General features: G+C 38.3%; 1 long non-coding RNA gene across 5 annotated transcripts in view; it reads left to right on the forward strand.

Moving 5' to 3' along the window:
• LOC116282086 (uncharacterized) overlaps window positions 1-25,117 on the forward strand; it is a 70,243-nt gene that overhangs the window by 16,754 nt on the left and 28,372 nt on the right. For 4 of the 5 annotated variants that reach the window (XR_012076498.1, XR_012076500.1, XR_012076496.1 and 1 more), the window contains 5 exons: window positions 14,770-14,852; window positions 15,641-15,724; window positions 19,977-20,058; window positions 20,388-20,524; window positions 22,936-23,024. This is a non-coding gene — a long non-coding RNA (uncharacterized lncRNA). The remainder of the gene's footprint in view (window positions 1-14,769; window positions 14,853-15,640; window positions 15,725-19,976; window positions 20,059-20,387; window positions 20,525-22,935; window positions 23,025-25,117) is intronic. The other variant, XR_012076499.1, reaches the window with a different exon arrangement.

Consider the following 25,117-nt stretch of genomic DNA (forward strand, 5'->3'; position numbering starts at 1 on the left):
TCATTACAGCATTAGTCACAGTAGCCAAGATATGAAAACAACCCAGATGTTTATCAACAGATGAATGGGAAAAGAAAAAGTGATATACACATACAATGGAATATTATCCAGCCTTAAAAAAGGAAATGCCTACCATTTGTAACAACATGGATAAACATGGAGGACATTATGCTAAGTGAAACAATCTAGTCTTATAAGGACAATCACTGTATGATTCCCCTTATGTGAGGTATCTAAAATAGTCAAACTCATAGAAGCAGAGAATAGAATGGTGGTCGCCAGGGTCTGCAGGGAGTAGGAAATGGGGAGTTGCTGGCCAGTGGGTAAAAGTTTGTTATGCTAAATGAATAAATTTTAGAGATCTGTTGTACAACTTAGTGCCTATAGTTAACAGCACGGTTTGGGGCATTTTAAAATGTTAGGAGGGTTGATCTCATGTTAAACATTCTTACCACGCACATACAAAATAATAGGACACAAGGAAATTTTAGGAGGTGATGTATATGTTTATCACCATTATTGTGGTGATAATATCATGGGTGTATGCATCTATCCAAACTCTTCAAATTGAATACATTAAATATGTGCCTTTTTTTGAATATCAATTGTACTTCAAGAAGCCTTTTTTTTTTTAAGTCTGCTGCCTGAAGTCGCAGCCCCAGAAATCCTGATTTAGCATAGTCATTAGAATTTTTTGAAGTACTCTAAATGATTCCAGTATGCATCCAGAAAGAGAAATACTTCTCTAGACTAACATCCTCACTTCATAGATGGGAAAGAGAGGCCTAGAGAAAGTGGGAGTGATTTGTCTGGTGAAATGAGATCAAGAAGTCAAACTGAGGTCTCCTGACACCTGGTCCTGGGTACTCTCTGGGACACAACACTGCCTCAGGCTCACTTCCTATGTTTCCACACACACACTCCACCCCAGTCAAATTGTCTCACGTTATATTCCCTGGACATGGCAGGTCCACCCCTGTGTCAAATCCACAGCAATCCAAGCTGCCCTTGGAGTGCTTATTATGTGCCAAAACCAAACAAGCCAAATTACACATTATCTCTAATCTCTACAACAAACTTTCAGGGAAGGCATGAGTATCCCCATTGTAAGAGGAGGAAGCTGACATTCAGAGACTTTACGAGACTAGCTGAAGTCATGGCTGGTGAGGAGAAGCCAGAATTTGATGCAGGTCTGTTGGACTCCAAAGCCCAGGCTCTTTGGCTACACTCATGGCCGTGTGTTCTCACCCCACCCTTACCTTCCTGGCTTATTTCTCCCTTAAGAACCAGCTCTAGTTTTCACACCCTCCCCAAAAGCCTTTCCACCCTGGACCACAATGATCTTTTTATTTACTCAACTTTCATGGCACTAATCGCCCACATTAGCTATTTATTTAGCAGGGTCCACATCACATGGTAACTTATTTTATCATATGTATGACCTATTTCCTTCTCCTTGGGGCTGGGACAAAGAAGAACCTTCCTTTAACTATGTTTCTGTCCTGGTCTTGCAGCTGCTTCAAGATATGATGATGTTGCAAGATTGTAATATTTAGTCTTTTCTGAAACTCCTCCCCTGGGAATATTTGGAGAATAAGCCCAAGTGGAGTTGAAAATTTGAACTGAGAAGGAATAGATCTCTCCTTGGACGCAGATTTGTAGTAATAATTACAAGGAAGCCCCTAGGTGTCAGTACAAAGCCTAGTTTTGAGAGCATGAGTCTCAGATGAAGTCGGAATCTCAGGCTGCTAGAAGTTTTTCTCATCTTAAGCATCAGCCTTAAGCTAGAACTCCCTCTCCAGCATAAGAACAATCAAAGCAGCGTTCCTCCCAGCCCCAGGGCTGTGAGGAGGAGCCCACTGTTTCTCAGGCAGCCTCTTCCGTGTTTGGACAGCTGTACAGGAATGTGCCTCTTGGTTTTATGTGAAGCTCTGCCTCCTTCTAGCTTTTAGTGCAAGGAAACTAAGTGAAAACAGTCTATGCAGTGCATCTGGGCCTGGGCATGAGAGAGGCCTGCTTTGGCTGAGGCGGGCTCTTCACGCAAGATTGGTTAGTCTAGGATGTTGCTGGCACCAGCGGACGCCCCACTGCTCTGGCCTGTCCTGCCGTCAGTGCTTCCCTTCTGGCCTAAGCTCTGTCTGCTCTTAGAGCATCCAGGAAGGAAAGAAGGGAACAACACACCTCTGGCAAAGTGCTGTCCTCTCAGACCCAGGGTTGAAGTGGGTGACTCTTTACAGCAGAGTCCAGAGATCTGGAGAGGATGTGTCTTGCTCAGAGAAGCCTCCATTTCACTCTGGTTTTCTCAAGGGCTCCTCTCCAATAGCCAGATCCTTTCTTAGCCAAACACATTTTTTTCTCCCCCTAAAATAAAGAGGGAGTACTACTGTGCTTTCTGGTTCCAGTTGTATTCTTTAGAAATAGATAGAACAAACCCAATATCTCTTCCTCTAGGAATCTGAAGATGGAGATTAAGCCATCCATCCCTCCATCCAGCCATCCAGCCATTGAACATGTCTTTATTGGGAGCCAGACACTGAGTCTCCTAGTAGGCAAATGGTGTTATTAATGACCTGATGATTGGGTCAAAAGTGGACAGGTAGGTCCACTTTTGTATGGTGGATTTCTGAGTAGGGAATGGAGAGGTAAGTGGAACTAGCATTTACTGAACCTGGACTGCCTACTAGGCAAGGTGTTGGGTGCTTGTTTTACTTGCTATATGTTAAGTCTTACCACCATCTTATAAAGTGAGTTATCTATATCTCCATTTTAAAAAGGAAGAAGCCGAGGCTTAGGGAGCCTAAATAACTTGACCAAAGACTCATAGCTAGTACACAGTATAGTTGGACCCTGGATACAGAGCTCCCTGCTGCACTGTGGGTGTCACATGGAAATCCCTACGACAGCTGAAGGGACATCATGGTCCCTTCAAGTCATGTGTCAGAAATGAACACTGCTTTAAATTTTCTTTTCAAGCTTTCAAACCCAAACCCCTCATTTTCTCTGTTTTTTTTTTTTTTAATTTCAAGTTTAGAGAGTGATTTCTTTGTTGTTTTCTGTGGAAGTCAAATTTCCTCCCAGTGCTTTTCCATCGTAAACTTGGACACATGACAAAGCATATGAAAATCAATAGCTATAATTTGGGTATTCATCAGTTCGTTTTTCCTCTAGGATTAGCCCTTTGACAATATCTATTTTAATTGATAAATTGCTATGATAATATTAAAGAAAATTTTTAAGAAAATAAAGATCACTCCAAGTCTCATATCCTAATACAACTATTTCCATTCTAATTCATACCCATATGTATATATATTTTACAATTGTAATCCTTAATGAATGTAGGCCATTATTATAATTCCAGCTGCTTTATATTTTGATTTTTCTCATTCAACCTTATTTAGGGATCATTTATTTACCCATGTTTCTGTGTAGTTTTCCTAATGATCACATTTAATAGCTATCTAATAGTCTATGAGTTTTCAGTATATTTTAGGGCCTTTAGAAATGATGTGCAGGGATTACTGAGAAGAAATGTTCTCTCTTTAACTCAGTATTTAAACAGTCTGCTTAAACATGGCTAAATTTTTTTTTGTAGTATCTATTATTCAATGTGTTACACACTCCAGAGGATAGGAAAATATTTTTCTAGTAAGCAGGACATTTTCTTTTTGCTTTTAGAGTTTTTTTTAATCAATATCAGATTTGCAATATTGGTATCACAGGAGAGCAGCCCTGAGTTTAATTGGTGTTTGTTTCTTTTCAAATCCTTAGTGCTCTAATCCATGCTCCTGCTGCCCGAAGCCCTCTGTAGGAGCTTCTGAAAACCTATATAGCTTTACTTGGCCGGTTACTCTTTGGGGCTTTGCTTTGTGGACTCAGGTACTTCTTGCTAACTGCTGCTTCTTGTTCTTTCAGTGCCTACTATTTCTAGCAGCACATCAAGCAGTGGGGACTACTGGTTGTTTTTGGTTTGTGTGTGTATGTGCGTGCAAATGCATATGTGCAATTTTAATTGTATTTCTTCCTGAAGTCTCCTTTTCTTTATCTTAAAGGCTGTCAGGGCCATCTGGAGAGAGAAACTGAGATGTGATCAAAGGTACAATTTTTTCCTGGCCAATACTTTAGGGTCTTGATTATCTCTAAGGCTTGTTTGTACTTGGCAGCATTCCCAGACCCAGGACAGATGGGGAAGCTACTATGGGCCACTTTTCTGATGGTCCCTAGAGGTCTGCAAGGCCTGGTTAAGGGCTGGGCCTGTCCAGTTCTCCTTCTTGATCTGCAGATGAATTTTTCTCTTGGTTTTAGCTAGGAGTTTAGATAGGAGAGAAAAAGACAAAACTTTAGATATGATGGTGCAAACATGCTTTATCAAGTGTTTCTTTTTATCTTAAAACAAGCAGAATTCTTCTCTGGGCTGATTCATGCTCAACGCTTCAGCTAAATGGAACTTCAGTAGGCTGATATTTATGGATTTAACATTCAAAGGTTTGACTGTGACTGAGTAAAAGGCAGTCATGTATCATTGTGCTGAGACCTAAATTTGAATCTTATGCACTAGGATATGGACATGAAGCAAGTCACTTAGGTGATGTGTGAGCCCAGCTGATGGTCCATCCTTCCAGTCGCTTGATGGTTTTGTAGCTACATACTCAGCATTATGTATGCATTTTATGCATACATAATGGAAATGGGGAAAATATATGATATAGTGGTATATAACTACTTGGGGGTTCTCAGAGTTCTTGGATCTGTCCCTCAAAGCTGTCAAGGTCTGTCATTCTACAGTTAAACTCAGCTATTTCCTGCCTCTGTGAATTTGGTTTTACTCTTATAATCTGCCTATCCTTCCCCCATAGCCAACTTTTAAACTTATGTTTAACAAGTGTATTGCCTCTATCAACGAAATTTTTCCTGATTATTTCCCACTAACAATTTTCCTTGCTTTGACTTTCTTAGAATTTAATTTGTGTCTTTATTTGGCACAAATAAAATTTGTACTTTGAAAATCTTATATGACTTTATATATTAATACTCTCTGTGTACTTTATCATATTTCTGTCTCTGAGATTATATCATATTCAATATACATCTGGGTCTTATTCATCTGAGAAGCCTCCCCCAGCAACTCCCATACTTCCATAAAGCCCAGGACACTGCCTGCCATAGGACAGGGGCCAGTAGGTATTTGTTGAGTTGAATTGGGTTAAAGGCTGGCTCTGTTGTAGCAAAGTAATAGATGTCTTGTGGAAGATCACCTGTAGGTAAAACCAGATTGCTGTGTTCTCTGGATGGCCTGACCTGGGGAAATATATGAGCTCAACAGCTGCTCTAATACTAATGTTTAATATCCTTTTCATCTTCTCATTGGACAGTTTCCTGCCTGGTCTGGCTCTGCCTTTGTCGAATCTAATTGTTATTCATGTTGTTACAGTGCCCTCATTTTTATTCCCTTTCTCATTTCATTGTGTTGAAATCTCATAAAATAGAGCACATGCTCTAAAGATCCTACTGACTCAAGTATCCCAAATGGAGAGTTGATTAAATAGTCTTTCTCCTATTTAATTTACCGATTTAGCAACTGTGTCTTAGCCCAAATTCTCTAGATCATAGAGCCTGGGATCAAGATTAAAGAGCTGATTATTTTTTGGAGGGGGAGGTAGTTACAAATTTAGAAAGGTAAAAGTGAAGAAAAAGCAAATCAACCAATGCAGCACGATGTGTTACCATGCTGGCACTGCTTCTAACAAGCCATGATGAGAAACACCAGGTGATTTATCAAGTAGATCCTTTGAGCTACAGTGCTTCTCTGTCATGGCCATAGGGAGGAATCATAACCTTGAAAGAGTCTATGAAAGGGGAAAACGAGAAAAGTGCATCTGTCTACCTCTCTCCTGACTCCTGTTTCCCATTTGTCAAGGTTTGACCCATGAGATAATGCTCCTGTACTTTTACTGTGTGACTTCTGTATGCATCATCTGGTCCATTGACACCAGCTCCAGAAGCAAGATTTCACACCCTGTGGTGGCATTGCGGCCCTGTGGCATGGCATTTTGTCCTGAGAGTGGAGGAGCAAACCAGTGAAGATGGGAGGGCATGCAGGCCATGCAGGCCATGCAGGTCTGGAGCTTCAGTTCTGACTCCAGGGAACTTAGCAGAGGCAGCAGCAGTCCAGGAGATGAGTGGTGCCTTTGGAAAAAAGAAAGTAGTCAAAGGGAGTAAGGTTGTGCACCATATATAGCACAATCAGATTTCACCCTCACCTTTCTCCTGCAGTTGCTTTGGTGGAGGTCTCAGTGAGGGCTTGGCAAGTCCTGAAGATACTTTCTAGCCCTGATCTTACTGGAAAGCTTTGCTCTATTTGACACTGTTGACCACTGTCTCCCTGATGTTCTATCCTCCTCTTGTATTCCTGGTTAATAGAATAAGTTCTTTTCCTACTTCTCTGGCTATGTCTTCTTAGAGACATCTTCCTTCTGCCTTCTCTTAAAATTAGATAGTCTTTGTGGTTCCATTTTCAACCTTCTTCTTGTATTCTCACTCTCCATACTTAGCTGTCTTCTATGATAATTACCAAATCAATATCTGCAGACCAAACCTCTCTGCTCCAGATCCATGTGATGGCTCACCTGTCTCTACCTGGGTGTCCGGCTCAGGACATCAAACTTAATAGTTCCCGAATTGAGCTCATCCTCTACCCTCTCCTCCAATCCCCACCAAATCTACTTTTCCTTCTGTAGCCCTGTCTTGGTAAGTGTCACCAAACCAAGAACCTGGTGGTTCTCCTGAATTCCTTTCTTTCCTTCGAATTTCATATCCAATGAGTCACTCTTGATCTTTCATCCTAAATAGCTTTTAGATCCAGACCTCATCTGTTTCCACTGTCATTGTTTTATTTCTTCCTAACTGTTCTCTCTGCCTTTGACCTTGCTTCCTTTCAATCCACTTTTCAAACTAAACCTGTAGTTATAACTTTAAAAGACAAATCACCATGACCAAACAGGGTTACCCTACAGATATAAGAAAAGTTCAGAGTACCTTTTTATATAATTTATTACATCAGTGTAGCATATAATTTATTACATCAGTGTATTAAAGGAGATAAATCATATAATCATTTTAACAGAATGCCAAAATATTTTGATAAAAATCAACACACATTTTTGATTTAAGAAAATCTTAATTAAGGGGGGATGGTATAGCTCAGTGCTAGAGAACCTGCTTAGCATTCATGAGGTCCTGGGTTCAATCCCCAGTACCTCCGGTAAAAATAAATGAATAAACCCAATTACCCCCCCAAAAAACTTAATTAATATGTTGCTATATTAAGGAATATTGATCTTAAACCAACAGCCAGTATTATACTTAGCAATAAAACACTACATTCGAATCATTCTTTGAAAGTTAATAATTTGAGTGTCATTACCATTATTTTAAAATTTTCTGTAAGTGCTAATCAATACAATAATGAGAAAAAAATGACGGAAGTATAAATATTTGATAAGAAGAGACAAAATTATCATTATTTGAGGCTATAAGTTTACTTAAATTAGAACTAATGAGAGACATCAGAAAGATTGGCAATTATGACAGAAATATTTAAAAATTAATAGCTTCCTCATGTATCAATAATAATTAGTTAAGAAGATAATGAAAAAATAACCCATATATTATGGCAATAAAAAAATTAAAGCCTCTAGTGATAAACTTAATGATAAATATGCAAATCTACAAAACTTTATCAAAGAATCTAAAAGGAGATTTGAATAAAGGGAGAGACATTCTACATTAATATATTGGAAGTTTTAATATTATAAAGGTATTAATTTTTCTCAAGTTAAGCCTAACAGTTTTAACAAAACCCCCATAAAAATACCTGGGAAATTTTTTTTAGAATGTGAAATCTGCTTTAAAGTTTGTTTAGAAAAGTGAACAAATGAGGAAGGTCAGGCACATCTTTAGGAAGAATGTACTGAAAAGACCTTTTCCTATAGGATATTAAAATAAGCCAGCAAGATATAGTAATTAAAATAAAGTTCTAGGTAAAAAATAGAAAGTTCACAAATATATCCAGGTACATGTAAGAATTTGGTATATAATAAGCTAGTGCTCATATCCGTGGAGAAAGTATTAAGGTAATTATCTAACCGTTAAAACAAATGCAAGCTCACACAGTACGCTGAGATAAATTCCAGAAGGTAAATTCCAAAAATTTTAATGTTAGTAAAAGAAAACACACCTGAATACTTACAAAACTTTGGAGTAAGGAATGACTTTCTAAACATGAAACTAAAAGCTGAAAGCATAAAGGATGATAGATGTGGCTATATAAAAATATAAGACTTTTATATAGCAAAATTCACTGTAAACAAAGTTAAAAGACAAATGACTTTGGAGGAGAGTATCCTTAACCAACTGTTTATATCCTTAACAAAGAGCTTCAAATCACTAAAAGAAAAATGAAGATACACAACTGACCACGAAAGGTATTTTACACTAGAAAAAAACCTCAAATGGTCAATAAGCATGAAAGTTCAACTTCCCTATTAGACAAGAAATGCAAATTTAAACCATAAAGAAAAAAAATAAGGATAAATATATGCACTATTAACAACAGTTTGAAGATTCAAGCACTTTCAAGCCTTATTGGGTATATAAACTTATACAGTCCTTCTAGTAGCCATAAAAGCCATAAGACAGGATTTACTGTCTAGTTTAGGAATGCTACTACTAGGAATGTATAGCAAAGAAATAATTAAGGAGATTATATATATATATTTCCTCAACATATAACATGGTACTGTTTATAATAATAAAGAATTGTAAATAACCTAAGTGTTCCAAAACAGGAGATGTATGCAGCCATTCATTCCAAAAGATGTCAGAGGATATTTAGGGAAAGATATTTAAAATAACAAAACAAGAATGGAAATGTAGCCAGTAGGGGAAAAGAAGTTGTTAGTTTGACAAGCTGACATTAGCATTCTGATAGGGAGGGACTATTGATTTAACAGAGTAACATCTCTTTATGGTTTGGAGTAAAGCAAAAGGGGCATTGAGTTACCTTGTGCAAAAGAGAATGGGAGTTGGAAATAATTGCTTTGGAGTTTAAAACTAGAGGGAATTGAATTTGGAAAATGAAAAATATTCATTGTCTTCTCAGGGAGAGAAGCTGGGTAGCTGGTGCTACTATAGGGCCACTTGGGGGGATGGGCAATGAGAATTTTCCAGTGATTAGAATGACCAATGAACTCTTAAAAGAACTGCTCTCTAATACTCAGTTTCAAGTCATTCTCTGAGCTGTGCTTCAGAATAAGTCATCTTCTCTTGCAAATCTTTCCTAAAATTTTGCCTACACACCACCTTGTTTAGGTCATATTTTGGAGAGAGGAAGGATTGGGGAAATGGAGAAGGGACAATGTGCCCAGGAGGTGTAATGGGCAGTGGAGATCAAGGCGGAAAATCAGAGCTAGCGGTAATCAAAAGAAACATATCCCCACCCCTACCTCCACAAAACCCCCAAGAACCCTCAGAGGTACAGGTAGGGACTTGGGTTTCATGCTGTTCACAGGACGGAGATTTGAACAGATTTCTTTTGTATCTCAAAGGTTAGCAAGACTTCAGAAGGTTGCAGGACCCTGTAAAGTATATGGGGTGAGGAAACTCAGAGAAAACTGTTTAGAAGGATACATAGCATTCAGAAGTTACTTATGATGCTAAGATTATGAGCAATATTTATTTTCCTCTTTTGCTTACCTGTATTTTGATTCTTCTATAGTGAATCCATATTCCTTATAACTTTTAGAAATAAAAATGTACTGAGGGAATAGGTAAGTCCACAGAGGTAGAAAGCTGACTGGTGGTTGCCAAGGGCTGGAGGAAGGGGGAAATGAGGACTGACTGCTTAATGGGTACGGGTTTCTTTTTGGGGAGATGAAAATGTTTTAGAACTAGTAAAGGTAGCGGTTGTATGGCACTGTGAATGTGCTAAAGGCCACTGAGTTGTTCATTTTAAATGATTAATTTTATTTTATGTGATTTTCACCTCTATAGAGAAAAAAGAAAAAAAAATCTACCGAGGGAAAAAACATACAGCAGCAATCAGACTCTGTCACCCTTCTGTGTACAGTCCGCCAGGGACTTCCTTACTCTTCAGCATGGCAGACAAGGCTCTTCCCGTCCTGGCCCTGCTGCTGCTTCACCACAGCTACCCCTCCTTATAAAACTCGCTCTCCAGCCGTACAAGACCATGTGCAGTGCTCTGAAAGGGCCCATTCTTTCCTGCCTCTGTGCCTTTGTATGGCTTTTCTTTTTCTGGAATGCCCTTCCCCTAGTTACTTTCCACTTGTCCTTCAAAACTCAGTTAAAGATCTCCTTTGAGAAGCTTCCCTGACTTCAGAGTCTGGGGTGCCTCTTTCCTATACCCCAGGAACTGTCTAGACATTTATTTTATCAATGTAGATGATTGTGAATCTTTGGAAGACAGGGCCTGGGCCTTCTCTTTAGCCTCAAAACTGGGCTCAGGAAAGACATCACAATGAATGTAAAATGAATAAGAACAGACTTAAAATCACTGAAATTAACAGCCTTTTGTAATGTGAAAGGTAGTTACCCTGGGTGTGAAATTGAAAATGATTGAGATGTTTAACTGGCTTACTGTGGCATTTATTATAGAGAAACAGGAGATCTTTTCTTTTTCTTCTTACTTTTAATGAATTATTTGGGAATTGAAGCATAGATAAAAATTCCAAATAACTGGTTAGTAAAAATGACAATCTAAGTAGCAAAATGGTCCCACATGGGGCATAGAGGGTTGTGGAATACTGATGGTCTTAGGAAAATAAGGCTAAAAACTCAATTACTCTTGTAAAAAAAAAAAAAATCCAAAAACAAACAAAATCGTGATAGATAATAGATAAAAGGAGATTTTTTGGATACCTTGCTTCAAAGCTAAGATACACTATTGCGATCTTAGGGTGGTTTTTAAAAATACCTAAGTCTTATAGGATTTTAAATGAATCTAAGCTCGTAATGAAATAATGGATCTAGGCAAAAAATCATCAATGGCTGCTAAAACTATTAGGTAAAATGTTGGTGAGGAACTTCATAACAGATGTATCAGGCTGGCAACCCCTGAGCCCCCTGTTTACCCTTAGCATTTATTAAAAATGGGACAGTTGGACATTAATGCCTCCTGATAAGATGCAATAGGAAATCACATCACCACTTGAGAAATAATTTCACCAAAAGAACTGAACCTGAGTTTAACAAGCCTCTAACCACCATGTTGTGAGAAATACAAAGGAAAGAGAAGCCTGTTAAATGACCCCACTAGGGTATGAGAAATCAAGTCAGGAAGATGGGGAATTCTATAAGACAAATGACTCAATTTCTTCAATAAATAAGTAGTATGAAGAAATAAGGAGGGGAACAGTGAGAATTCACGGAGACAAAAATTTGAATAAATAAAAAAAGATATTTTTGAAACAATCTAGGGAAATTTACATGGATTGGGTATTGATATTAAGGAATTAGTGTTAACTGTATTATGTGTGATAATGGTATTTATCACACCATTAAGTTTTTTTTCTTAAAGTTTATTTTATTTTACTTTATTTTATATTAGTTATTGAAGTATAGTTGATTTATAGCACACTATTATGGTTTTTTTTTTTTTGAGTCCTTATTTTTAGAGATTGAAATGCTTATGGTGAAATGATATGATGTATTACATTTGCATTAAAATGCTTCCTAAAAGTGGGACTTGAGGTAAATGAAACAGTGATGCAGAATATTAATAATTGTTGACTCAATGATAACAGTTACATGGATTCATTATAGTGTTCCTTCCCCTTTTGTATGTTTGAAAATTTCCATAATAAAAAGTTTTAAAGAAAAAGCCTAGCATTCCAGCAGCCATGTGGCAGTGTTAGTAAGGCCATCTGCTGAGCCACGACTATGTCACAGGGGATGGCATTGTTGGGACCCATGGGAAGATCTTGGGCCTTGAAGTTAGGAAATTCTGGGTTTGAATTCCAGCTCTGCTACTTACTAATCCTATTACCTTGGGCAAATTACTCACTTCTCAGAATCTGTTTTCTCACCTGTGAACAGGGATATTATTATCTACTGCAGAAGGTTTACAGAATAAGTGAGGTGATATACAAAGTGTCCATCACATACCCAGCACAGAACAAATACTCTGTAGATGTTAGCTACCTTATTTTAATCCAGTTATTTCCCTTATAGTTTTTTTAAATAAATTTAAGTAATGCTAATATTTATTAAGTGAAAAATGAAATTCCCCCAATTTTACTCTCTAGAGGAAGGATCCACTGTTAACAGTTTAGTGTTGGTATCTTTCCGGACTTTTTCTTTATATCTCTGAATGTTTATATAGGTATATGCATCTACACACATATAGTGTGGGTTATTTTTTTTTTAACAAAAATGGAATCTTATATTACATATTGTTTGGCAATTTACTTTTATCACATCACAATATATAGCGCGTCTCTTTTTGTCAGTTCATATGGCTCTTACATGTGATTCAGTAAGTAATGCCATTCATATGCCTTTGCTCCCAGGTGTGAGTATGCCTGTGAGATAGAATCCTACAACAGAAGTTTTAGGTGGAAGGGTGTGTGTAGTTTATATCTGGGTACTACTACAAAATGGTCCTACTGTCCCTCTGCAAGTTGTTGAGTTGTTTTCATGTGAAGACCTTAATATTACCTATTTTCTGTACATTTTAAAGTTACATATTGGGAGATACTGCCTTTCTGGACCACTTATTTCTCAACAGGCACTGAAGGTGTTTCAGAGAATAAATGTGTTTGATCAGCAAAAATCAGCCTCATGGAAAACAGTCAGGCTCCATTCTGCTAGTGTTCCTGTTAGAGGATCATGCACTGCATGCTGTTGTCAGAGTTGAATTAGATAAAATAAATGGGAGTCCTAGTTTTCTTTGTAAAAAGCCAGTGACAATTATTTGAGGCAGGATCCTGAAAGAAATCAGGGAAATAAAACCTCCTCTCAAAAGAGGTCCCGGTGGATGGCAGCCGTGGAAAGATGGATGAGCAAAGAACGGGGAAGGAAATTCTGCCGCATCCCTGGGGAGTCAGGATCTCACTTTTCCCTTCTGTTGTTCTGGTGACTTTTGGAATGGACAACTCCAGAGAAGGATGGTTTCAAAAAGAAAAGAAATGCAAATGGAATCCAATTTGGCCTGACTTATGTAAGAGCACCTGCCACGTGGTGTACAACAGTCCCAGGCAGAACTCCTAAGAAAAGATCGCTTTGTAAGCCATCCTTCTGCTGTGGGAGGTCAACAATCGTCCTTTGTCCATGCTTCCCTCCCGTCATCACACTGTGGAGTTGCTGGTCCAAAGCACTGTAGTAAGGTCTGGGCAAGAGAAAATTATTCCATTGTCTTTTAGAAGTTAGATCAGTAAGGGTGATGTCATTCATGATGTATGGCTTTCCTTGGGCTCTGGCTGTTCCAGCTATAGGAGAAAATGTGCTACCCCATTGCTGCATGTATTTCTCTAGATCCACAGGCAATATGGCACATAGAAAATCTACTGAAGTCCCCAAAATGTGGCCTTTTTATTAGGGGAAGTAAAACCAACATTTTGTCTGGTGACTTCTAAAACAATTCACATAAAAACAACTAAATAAATAAATTTCCTGGTCTTTCTTGGACTTAAAGATAGGTTTTAAATCTGGGTTCCCAGATCAATAAAATGTGGAAAATATATCATTGCATTTGACCTCCCAAACACTTTTTGTCTTTAATTCCTTTTTAGTCCTGGATACATCGTCTGCTAATCCACAAATCCACAAATAGATCGACCACAGCAAATGGTCAGTTTGCATTTGAGCCTTAATGTACATGTCCTGGTTTGTTTTCCTTGAACAGATAACTTTAATTATTTCGCTATATATTTAATATGCCAGGTACTGTGTTAGGTGCTAAGGATAAAGCAGAACAAAACAACAAAAATCCTTGCCCTTGTGTGTTTACATGCTGGTGGGGAAGCTTCATTCATTCATTCACTCACTCATTTATTCAACAAGCATTTATTGATCTAATATGACTCAGGCATTAAGCCACACACTGTGCCTAAACAGGGTTTTATCCCTGCCCTCCGAGTCTACTGGGAGAAATTAGGCATGTCCCCATTCCTCCCCTGCTGCCCCCCATTTATAGAGAGTGCAGAAGAGGGGCACCTTGAGTGGTTCAAAGAAAGTTTCTCAGAGAAGATGACAAGTAGGATGAGGCTGGAAGAATGGACTGATGGGAGAGAAAGGCAGTGGTGGTACTGATGAGACAGACCATGGCGTAGGGCTGGGCCAGATGAGGGGATCAGTGAGTGCTGTTGATGGAGGAATGAATGAATGAAACTTCCCCAGGAGAACATAAACTCCATAAGGTAATGTTCTGGGAACTGCAAGTTCTTTCCTATAATAAAGTTTAAAGTGTGTGGGGATGAGCAGGAAATGGGGTAGGGAAAGGAGGTAGGGGCGGGCGTGAGGTAAGTCTGGCTAAGGAGCTTTGTCCTGATGATAATTAGAAAATTCATGGATCGTTTTAAATAGCAACGTGACATGGTCTGATTGTTTTATTCTTTTCTTAATAAAAGTGTATTTTAAAAATTATACAAATGATATGTTTATTTTAGATGAATCTCTAGGGACTTTTTATGGGAGCAGTGATTCATTATGCTCTTTCTATAACTGATACTTTGTGTTTCTCTTTCTGCCTCACAGTGGAAGGACCTCTCTCTCTCATTGGACGTGACATACAGAAGGCTCTCAGAAAAGATTTGCTGTTTGAAATTCCATGGACACTGGTAAAGTGCAGTCAGTTTAGGTGAAGCCATTATCTGGAGCAGATGTGCCATTCTGAGAAACGGGAGCTTCATTACCTAACTGGAAATATTTAATAATTCTCCTTGCCATGTCATTGACACTATATTTTTTTAGCCCCATTTTTTTCATATTTTATTATGGAAAAAATCCAAATATTAATGTATGTGAAAATAGAAAGGATAGTATGATAAACCCTCATGTACCCATCAACCAACTTGAGCAATTAACAACTCACAGACAATCCTGTCTCGTTTATATCCTGTCCTCTCCCTCACCACTGTGTTATTTTAAAATAAGTCCAAGACATCAGATCTTTTTGTATGTATCTCTAAAAGAGAAGAACTTGTTTAAAAAATATCCACAATTATTACACCTAACAAAATAAAAAATTATTCTTCACTGTCATCAAATATACAGTCAGTATTTAATTTCCAATTGTCTCACTTTTTTTTAAGTTAGCTTATGTGAATCATGATTTAAAGAAGGTCCACATTTGTATTAGGTTATATAAGTTTCCTTTAAACAATAGGTTTCCTCTTTTTCATTTCCTTTTTCTTTCCTTGTTTGCTATTTATTTAACTATAGGCTCTTAAATAGAATATGTAAGTTGAAAATAGCACTTGAAGGGTGCCATTTTCCTTCATGCTCACCTTTAGTAGGTTTTTTTTTAAAACCTTTGGTAAATTTTAAGGTAAAAAATTATATTTCATTATTGCAAAACATTGTTTTAATTTGTGAAGCATGTCTAATGTTGCCTTGTTGTTTTTAGCCTGTCAGCTTTATCTAAGCGTTGAGACAAGTGGTGATCACACTATATACCAAATTGAATTCTGGTTGGAATAAGGAGTTAAATGTAAGTAAATAAAGCCATAAAAGACTAAAGTAATATATAATATTGGACATATTTTTGAAAAGGGAAAATGTCATCTAAAGAGAAAAGCAATGGAAGATATCACAAAAAAAGATTATCAATAGAATTGATAATATGCTAGGTTAAAACTTTTGGTTAACAAACACAAAATGGAAGGACAAATGATAAACTGGGTAGGAGCAGAGCAGAAATAGTTGCCATCAGTGAGAGACAATGAGTTTGTAGCTTTAAAACATGTGGCCTGGTCTAGTCTGTCTCTGGGTCCAGATGGTTCCATTTACAAGATGACCCCAAATCCTTTTCTTTAGACCCCATCTCTTTTTTTTTCATTGATGTATAGTCCGTTTATAATGTGTCAATTTCTAGCATACAGCATAATGTTTCAGTCATATGTGTACATACATGTTTGTTTTCATTATAGGTTATTACAAGATATTGAATATGGTTCTCTGTGTTATACAGAAGAAACTTGTTTATCTATTTTATATATACTAATTAATATTTGTAAATCTCAAATTCCCAATTTATCCTTTCTCACCCCCTTTTCCCCCTGGTAACCATAAGATTATTTACTATGTCTATGAGTCTGTTTCTGTTTTGTAAATGAGTTCATTAGTGTCTTCTTTTTTCTTTTTTTATATCCCACATATGAGTGATATCATATGGTATTTTTCTTTCTCTTTTTGACTTACTTCACTTAGAATGATGATCTCCAAGTCCTTCCATGTTGCTGCAAATGGCATTATTTTATTCTTTTTATGGCTGAGTAGTATTCCATCATCTATATATATCACATCTTCTTTATCCAGTCCTCTGTTGATGGAAATTTAGGTTGTTTCCATGTCTTGGCTATTATAAATAGTGCTGCTGTGATCATTGGTAGACCCCATCTACTTGATTATCTAGAAATTGGTTTTTTTTTCCTCAAGATCTCATGCCCCAATTATTCAGTTGAGAAGCCTTCAGAGTGAGGGTGACATTTAGTCTCTCCATTCTGTCTTTTGGCCTCACCATCCTTCTGCTCTGTTGACCCCAATAGCTCTGCTGGGCCACTGCTGACCTACTCCCTACCACCAGCATCTGTCTTTCTTCTTCTTCTCTAGCAGTTGGGAAAACATTCTCTACTGCTTATGACAGAGTGTTTTCAAAGGGGTTTCCTGCAAAAGAGCTCCTGGGCCCCTAAGGACCTAGTTATTTTTGTTAGACCACAGACCCTGAGTACCCAAAGACCAGGACAAATGTCCACCAGACTGAATAACTTGGGCTGGGTGTGGCATGGAGTGGTCTCTTATAGATAGGGTGGCTTTATACCTACTAATTAAAATATGGACTGGGATAAAATATGAAATGACATACTCAAAAGGTTATTTGTGGAGGTATTATTTTTAATAGCAGAAGATTGGAAACTATCCAGATGTTTTGTAATGAGATTTGGTTGAATAAAACTCTTGGTACATTAATACATGCATTCATGCCCCTGAATGAAGGAGAAGGAATGATCTCTAGAATATATAAGTGAAAAAAGCAAAGTGGAGAAAAATATATATAGTAGCTATCCTTTCTATAAGAAAGGGTGGAGATATATATATATTTCAGGCACAGAAATTGCCACTTTTGCCCTTAGGGCAAGTGAATACAATGAATCTAACTGTATATTGAGTTAATGTTGCTGCACAGAGAAGACAGTGATTTCAAGTGATTCTCCAACATGGTACATTTGCTGTACATACATAGTGGAATATTTAAGGGTGAAGAGAGCTGCAAAGAGATCACTTCATTCAATAGTTATATTGCTAGTAGAAGTCTTTATATTAGTATTTTGAAACTAATATTTATTTTATTAATTTGAAACTAGTTTTTTATATAGTGGTATATATATATATATATATACACACATATATATATATATACATGTATGTATATACCATTAAGTAATAATTATGTTAATGTTAGGAACCAAGATTTTCACTGTAAGAGAAGAGAAATATAAAATTAAAGGCATTAATATAAGTACATCTTAATATTAATTTGAATTAGAAATATCAGTATATGCTTATGATTTTTTTTCTTTTCAAAATTATGTCCTATTTCTGTACTTTTCAGAAAGGCTTAGAAGAATTAAAACCCCAAGGGCAATGGACAGCCTCTAGTGCCCAGACCGTGGTCTCTAAATGACATTCCCCTTTTAAAGGCACTAGGATCACGGATGGCTGATTTCAAGTCTGGGGCAATATGTGTACAAGAAAAGGCTTGTACAACTTGCTGAACCAAAACCTATGATGTTATCAAAGATGGGTGGGTTTAATCAAAAGGACTCAAGTGCCAACATGAAGGGGCTCCAGTTGGCCAAAGATGAGATATATTAAGTATGCAAAAAAGTAGTGATGGAATTTAATTAAAATACATATTTAAAAACCTAATGAGTGCATGGATAGGTGGGATGAAGGAGTGTCCTAACAAAAAATTAACAAAGTCATTGGATAACATTAATGGTAAATAGGTAACACACCTTGTTCTGAAAATTGGAAATTTAAGGGAAATAAGTAACTGTTTCCCTGCTTTTCGAATTCAATCTGCATTTCAGGGTGACCAAATACCCCTAATTAGTGAGGAAAAATTCTTCTTTTCAGACAGTTCCCAGCTAATAAATGTGGATGGAATGACAGAATTAGAAACATCACCATTTTCCAATCCTAATGATAGAACTGATTAAGGCAAAGATCAATAAAGGATGAAAACATCAGATAAACGGCTTATGGAGAACTTTACAGCTGGTTCCGTGGTGCTGACTCTTAGCTCTTGCTTATCTGTAAAGCTCTTGATCTCTCCTTGAAATCTGAATGATAGCCTTGCCAGATAGTGTAGAGGTTGTAGGTTTTTCCCTTCCATCACTTTTTTGGGAGCTCATTCTATCATGAGGCCACCAGTGCTGGCAAGTGCCATTTTGGAGTCTTCCCTCTAGTTTATCACCCTCAGGACCTGGACCTGCCCACCACTTGGTCTTGGGATTTCCCAGGCCAAGCAGCTAACCGTGCAGCTGGTCTGCTGGGGGTAGAGTCTCTGCATTTTGCAGCATGTGAAGTTTTGTGCACGCCCTTTAAGAGCAGAGTCTCCATTTCCTACAGCCCTCTTGCTCTCCTCAAAGTAAGCCTCTCTGGCCTTCAAAGCCAAATGTTCTGGAGTCCTGTCTTTTTGTTTCAGGATCCTTGGGTGGAGGCTCAGACCCATTCTCTGCAGTTGTAGTTAACCTCCCATTTGTGGGTTGCCTACCTGGGGTGTGGAGCTTGAGTATACTGTGATTCCATCCCCTCTACCTGTCTCATTGTAGTTCCTTCTTTATATCTTTAATTGTAGAAGATCTTTTCTGCTAGTCTTCAAGTAGTTCTCATCAACAATTGCTCTGTAAATAGTTGCAGTTTTGGTATGCCTATGGGAGGAGGTGAGCTCAGGGTCTTCCCACTTGGCCATCTTGGGCCTTCCCTAGAAAAAACAGCTTATGGAGAACTTTGCAGTGAGGAAATCTAGCTGACACCATCCGAATCTGCTGATCAATCTTAACTTCACTAAGAGCGGGACCATCAGACAATATGTGCTTCTTGAGATGCCTTCTTATGGAAAACAGAACCTGAATCTAACAAACCTTTTAGAACTAACCTCTAGTTTACATGAAGGTTAGCGGAGGTAGAGGCTGAAGTTTAAGTCATGCCAGAAGGACATAAATGGACACATCCAGAATATAGGACAGTCTATACAACAATTAAACTAGTTTTATCAAGAAGTCAATAATATGAAAAACAAGCTGGGGCAAGGTGGGGAGAGACTGTTCTAGAATTTTAAAAGACTCAAAAGACATAGCCACCAAATGCAATGCATGGACTTCGCCTGGATCCTGATGCTAGTGAGCCAACTGTAAAAAATATATATTTCTTTGGATATTAGGGAATTTTGAAAATGTCCTAAGATTGGGATGATATCAAGGAATTACTACTTTTGTTAGGTGTGTTACTGGCAATGTGGTTATATAAGAAAGTACTCATATATTTTAGAGATGCAAAATGAAGTATATAGAGAAAAAATAACATGAGTTCTGGGGTTTGCTCTAAAATACTTTCACAGAAAGGCAAAATAGAAATCTTCTGGATGACAATTCAGCCTAGCTCTTGAATGCCAATGGAACAAATAAATAGAAAAAGGCTTTGCAAAAGAGACTAACTTGCTGTTTTTCATTTGTCAGCTCACACTATGCAGTAAAAGCACCTCCAGTGTCAGTGATCACACCTTGGATGATGTGATCGTGGTGGAAGGAAGGGCTGTTGGTGGGTGTGACAGTTCTTTCTCTCACACATCTCTTTTTCGCTAACACCTGGGGTGGCACCTCAGCACATCCAAGCAGGGTACAGAGTGGTTTGCAATGTTCCTTTGCATCCAAAAACTGCTAATCACACCCAGTGTCCTTGCTGATTCACTGAGGAATAATATTTGGTCCTGTCAGTGGATCTCAAGATTTAAAGGGGAACTTGGAAGAATTTAACAAGCACGTTACCCTTATCCCACTTCTCCTGACAGTTCCTCCTTGCCTGCCCTACTGGAGTGAGGGTGCTGGGTGAAAGAAGAAGACACTTTCTTTCTTTTTTTTTTTTTTCAGATGAAGGATTAAAAAAATCAAGGATGTGAATTCAGCCAAGTGTGTGACCACTCTCCCTTCCAGAACCTGGGGCAGGCGGATCACACTAATGGATCAGTTTTGTTTCCCTCCGGACTCTTCTTGCCGTACTACTCCAGGTATCACCGTATTGATGAAGTTGTTACGGAACCAAACTTGGTCTGCTTGCCCTTGCACAGTGAAGCCAACCTACTGACACTGGGTTTTGGTGAAGGAAAGTGCAGAATTTATTGCAGGGCATCAAGCAAGGAAACCAGGCAGCTAGTGTTTTAAAAGTCCTGAACTCTCTGATGGCTTTCAGGGAAAGATTTTTAAAGGCAGGATGAGAGAGGGGTCTGTGAGGTGTGTGATCAGCTCATGGACATTCTTCTGATTGGTTGGTGGTGAGGTAATTGAGAGCAACATCATCAACCTTCTGATTCCAACAGTCTGGGTCAATTTGCTTATGGGCAGCATACAGTTACCTTCTTCCACCTCCTGGGGGTTTCAGTATCTGCAAAACAGCTCAAACAATATGGCTCAGAGTATTATCTGTAGCCCTCGGGGAGGAACTAAATAAAGTTCCTTGACTTTGTTTAATGGCTAAATTATTATTGTTTGGTCTTGATTGACTGTTTTCCTTTCTTTCTGTATTTTCTCACTTCTCTGGTTAAATTTATTCTTTGGAATTTGGGGAAGACCTAGGAGGCTAAAGTTTTTCTACAGACAAGTGGCAGGCAGAAGCACGGGAGGGGCTGTCCCAGGAGGGCCCCACAGAGTCCTGCTCAGTTACAAAATAATTCCTACTCAAAACATCTTCAGACTGGATTATAGAGTAAAGCCCTTGCCTAGCTGTATTTTTTAATTTCTACAAAGAAGAAGACAAATAAAAAGAAACATACCTTGAATAGCAACAAAAGGAATTTAGGTTAGATTGGGTTTGAGGAAGAGTCTCATGTGAGGAGGCTGAAATCTGCAAATAATTACTTATAAAGATTAACATATTTTTCTTTAAAGACTTATTAAAACTGAGCAGATTCTTATTGTCTGGAATGGTCAAGGACTAATGAGGACAGCCATTTTTTGGCCTATGTCAGGGCAACTGGTGTTTTTGCCTGCCCAGCATCCATTTCCCCTTCTCCTTAGATATTTTTTACTTTGAGGAAATCTGTTTGCATGGACAGATTCTTCTGCATGGGATGAGCAGACCTAGCCAATCGGATTACCCCACTTCCTTGACCACAGACTTTAATACATAGCTTAAAATATACCCATAATTTTTCATCGACATTAAAATACACCCATAATTTTTCAGCCAGGTCTTTTGAAGAAAAAGCATTGAGATGATAAAATGGCTGGCTGTGCAGCTTGGGTTGCTGGTGGCTACAGTGCCCTTCACATGGAGAGAGCCAACAAAACAGAAGCACTGGAGACATTTGAAAAGAAAGCCCTCCTGCCTTTGGTTCTAAGTGTGCTCGAAACAACAGTAACCCCTGGATAATTTAAATATAAACAACAATAAATTGCCTTTTTCTCTTCCTTAGTTAGTTTGAATTGGGTTAGTGCATTTCCAGGGAAAGTCTTGATTAGCATGGCATGTGAATTGCTTCATTCATTCCATTAACATTTATTAAGCTGTTGCAGTCACTTTGACACCCTGGAGATAGAAGAAGGAAAGATAATCCTTGTTTCAATGTGTCTACCGTTAGAGGCAGTTATGATACAATACTAACAGGTGATGCTTACATAGTGCTTAATATGTTCCAAGCACTATTCTAAACATTTGACATGTGCTGATTTATTTAATTCTTACTACAACTCTTTGAGATAGTTTCTTTACTTTTTCCATTTTAGAATAGGGAAAATGAGGCACAGAAAAGTTAATGGAACTGCCACAGTTTACCCAGTTCAGAAGTAGAAGATCTGGGATTAAAACCCAGCTAGCTTGGCTATTAACCACCATATTCTAGAGCTTCATTATATGAAAGGTCAATGTTGGAGTTATCCTGGAGAATAATCAGTAATAATGGCCACCATTCACTGACTGCTTACAGTGTGCCCAGCCCTGTGCTAGGTACATTCCTGCCTTAACATATTAAATATTTTCGAGGATTTAATGTAGCAAAGATTATTTCTTGTATAGTTGAAGGAACTGAGGTTCAGAGAGGTTAAGTGACTTGCCCAGTTCACACAGCTAACAAGTGGCAGAGCACGAATTTGGATCCAATCTTGTCTGCTTCCAAAGCCTTTGCTCTTTCTTTCATATTTCTCTCAAGGACCTTACCTTCCAGCTTTTCTCCTAGAGGTGCAGCATGTCTGAGATGCTTATGACTGGCAGCCGGTGACTGGGAAATGGAGCCAACAGTGGGAGTCCTCTATCACCAGAGTGTGGCACATTTTATTCATAGCAGAGGTCTTGGAATTTGTATCTGCTTTGCAACCTGATACTTTTGAAAATATATCTGCTGTAGTGGGGGAGAGATTAAGAAACTCATCATAAGTAAGTGTCCCTTTGGGAGAATAAAAAGAGTGTTATTTATTTTTGTGGCAGCCATTCAAATGTTGAAGAAGGAGCAACTTTCTTTTGTTCTGTTTCCTGCCTTCAGACCAGACCTGTGGACAACAAGGCTCTTAGATAAGGTATGTGTCAGGTTTACTTAGGACACAGTGCACATTTAAATAGAAAACCAGGGAAGGGAAGGCAGTATTTGGAGGTGGGGGAGATTTTCTATTATCCCTAACAGGCGTTTTTATCTGATAAAACCACCCCAATACAGGAGAAGCTCTTAAAGTACCTCCATGTAACCAACTCATGGGATTAAGGGATTAACCAGTGCTTTCCATTCCTTCTGGAAAACTTGTCAAAGAAGACGTAATTCTGTGTTCCTGTACCCAAACGTTTATCGAATGCTTGCCAAGCTTTTTATCTTTTTTAGCTTTTTATGTAATTTATCAAATTCTTATAACAGCGACATTTTACAGGTGAGAAAAATGAGGCATGAAGAAGTTAAGTAACTCAGCACCTCTTGAGTTAGATGCTTGCCAGGAGTTAATGTTTGCTAACCAGTTTTTGCCAAGCACCCATGGTATAATTTAATTAAATTGTAAACCTATGAAATATGAGTGTAAAGAGACATTGAGCTATCATTTCTATGAAAACTAAATTGAATGTTTTGGAAAACCTTGATTGCTATTGAATTAGGTATGAGCAAGACCATGCTCTTTTGTGTCTCTCTGACTGGGCCTGCAACTGCTTATTAGAAGATTTTCTCATGTTTTCCTCCTTCAAACTCATCCTTCAGATTGATCTCCTCTGGGAAGCCTGCTTAGGTAGTCTGAATGTTACTGGTTCTGGGACTCATGGCAGGTTGCTTAATCTCTCTGAGCCTTAGAGTCTGTATCTGTGAGATGGAGATAATAATATTCACCTTGCAGGATTGTCTTAGAAATTAAATGAGGTTATCTGGCCTGTGGTAAGTACTCAACAAACCGCAAAAATTACAGTGTGCTTGTTCTTACGCTGGGGGCTATGGAAACAGGTGAACGAGATAGTCCCTGCCTCCAGAAGCCAAAGCCTGGCACAGACTGAGTGCCTGCTTTTGGCTGCACTTGCCAGTGGTGAGGGGAAGCAGATTTTCACAAATGTAAATGGAAACTCTTCTAGATGTTTTCAGACACTGGCACCATTATGTCATCTAAGTTCTCAGCATTTTAATAACTCATCCTGAGGGCCTGGAACACATCAGCACAGAATCTTTCCAGCTACATCTTTCTTATATATAGTCACTAAATGATTTGTCCTGAAGCCTAAAGGAGCCATTGGAATGCCTTCAGGAGGAACAGATTGCAAATCATGGAGGCCACATGGAGCAGGCTCTGGAATTTCTCCAGGTTGGGTTCAAATCATGGCTCTTTGACCCCAGGAAAGTTACATAATAACTCTGAGTAGCAATTTCCTCATCAGAAGAGCAGGGGTAATGATTCTCATTTCATAGAAGGTAATAAGAAGCAGATGAGATGAAGTGTCAAGTGTCCAGCACAGTACTTGGTGTATAGTTATTACCTAATAAATGTTAGTTTCTAATAGGTGAAAATATGAGTAAGTAGGAATGTGATGGGCACACAGCTAACCTATGAGCCAAGGAATTGCAGGCAGGCCTTTCTTCAACACTTTCTTTGTGTTACTATCACAGACTCTAGTCGTGACAGCCCGTCTGTCTGACCCTACACACAGTCTCTTCTTAGTCTGCCAGTGGGAATGACTAATACTCAAATTCTTAATCCATTGTTTAACTTTCAAGGTTGTCCTGAGTGAGGTAATCAGCCTCTGGGAGTTTATTTATAACATGCAGATACAAGTGCCTACCTTGCACGAATGATGAAAGGAATAGAAATAATGAAAAGCAAGTAAGACAGTATGGATACTCACCAGTGCTCAGTGAACTGTGGCTAGTTATAGTATAGTAGGAGGCCTTTGTCTGAACTAGAAGTTGGCAATTAATTTAGAAAGTTTATTAAAGCAGGGAATCTTAAAAAAAAAGAAGATGCAGTCTTTCCTTCCCTAACCATGCCCTACCAGTACCACTGAGATATCAAACCTGTTAGTTCCACTCCTGGCCTGTCTGATAGACATGAATCACCACCTACAAAGGCTAGAAATACTGCTCCACACATAAAGTTTGGTTGGCAACCTTGCAGCTTTTCCTGCTGAGACCAGATAAATGACCACAGGC

Source organism: Vicugna pacos, chromosome 10 (genome assembly GCF_048564905.1).
Source record: "Vicugna pacos chromosome 10, VicPac4, whole genome shotgun sequence".
NCBI classification, from domain to species: domain Eukaryota; kingdom Metazoa; phylum Chordata; class Mammalia; order Artiodactyla; family Camelidae; genus Vicugna; species Vicugna pacos.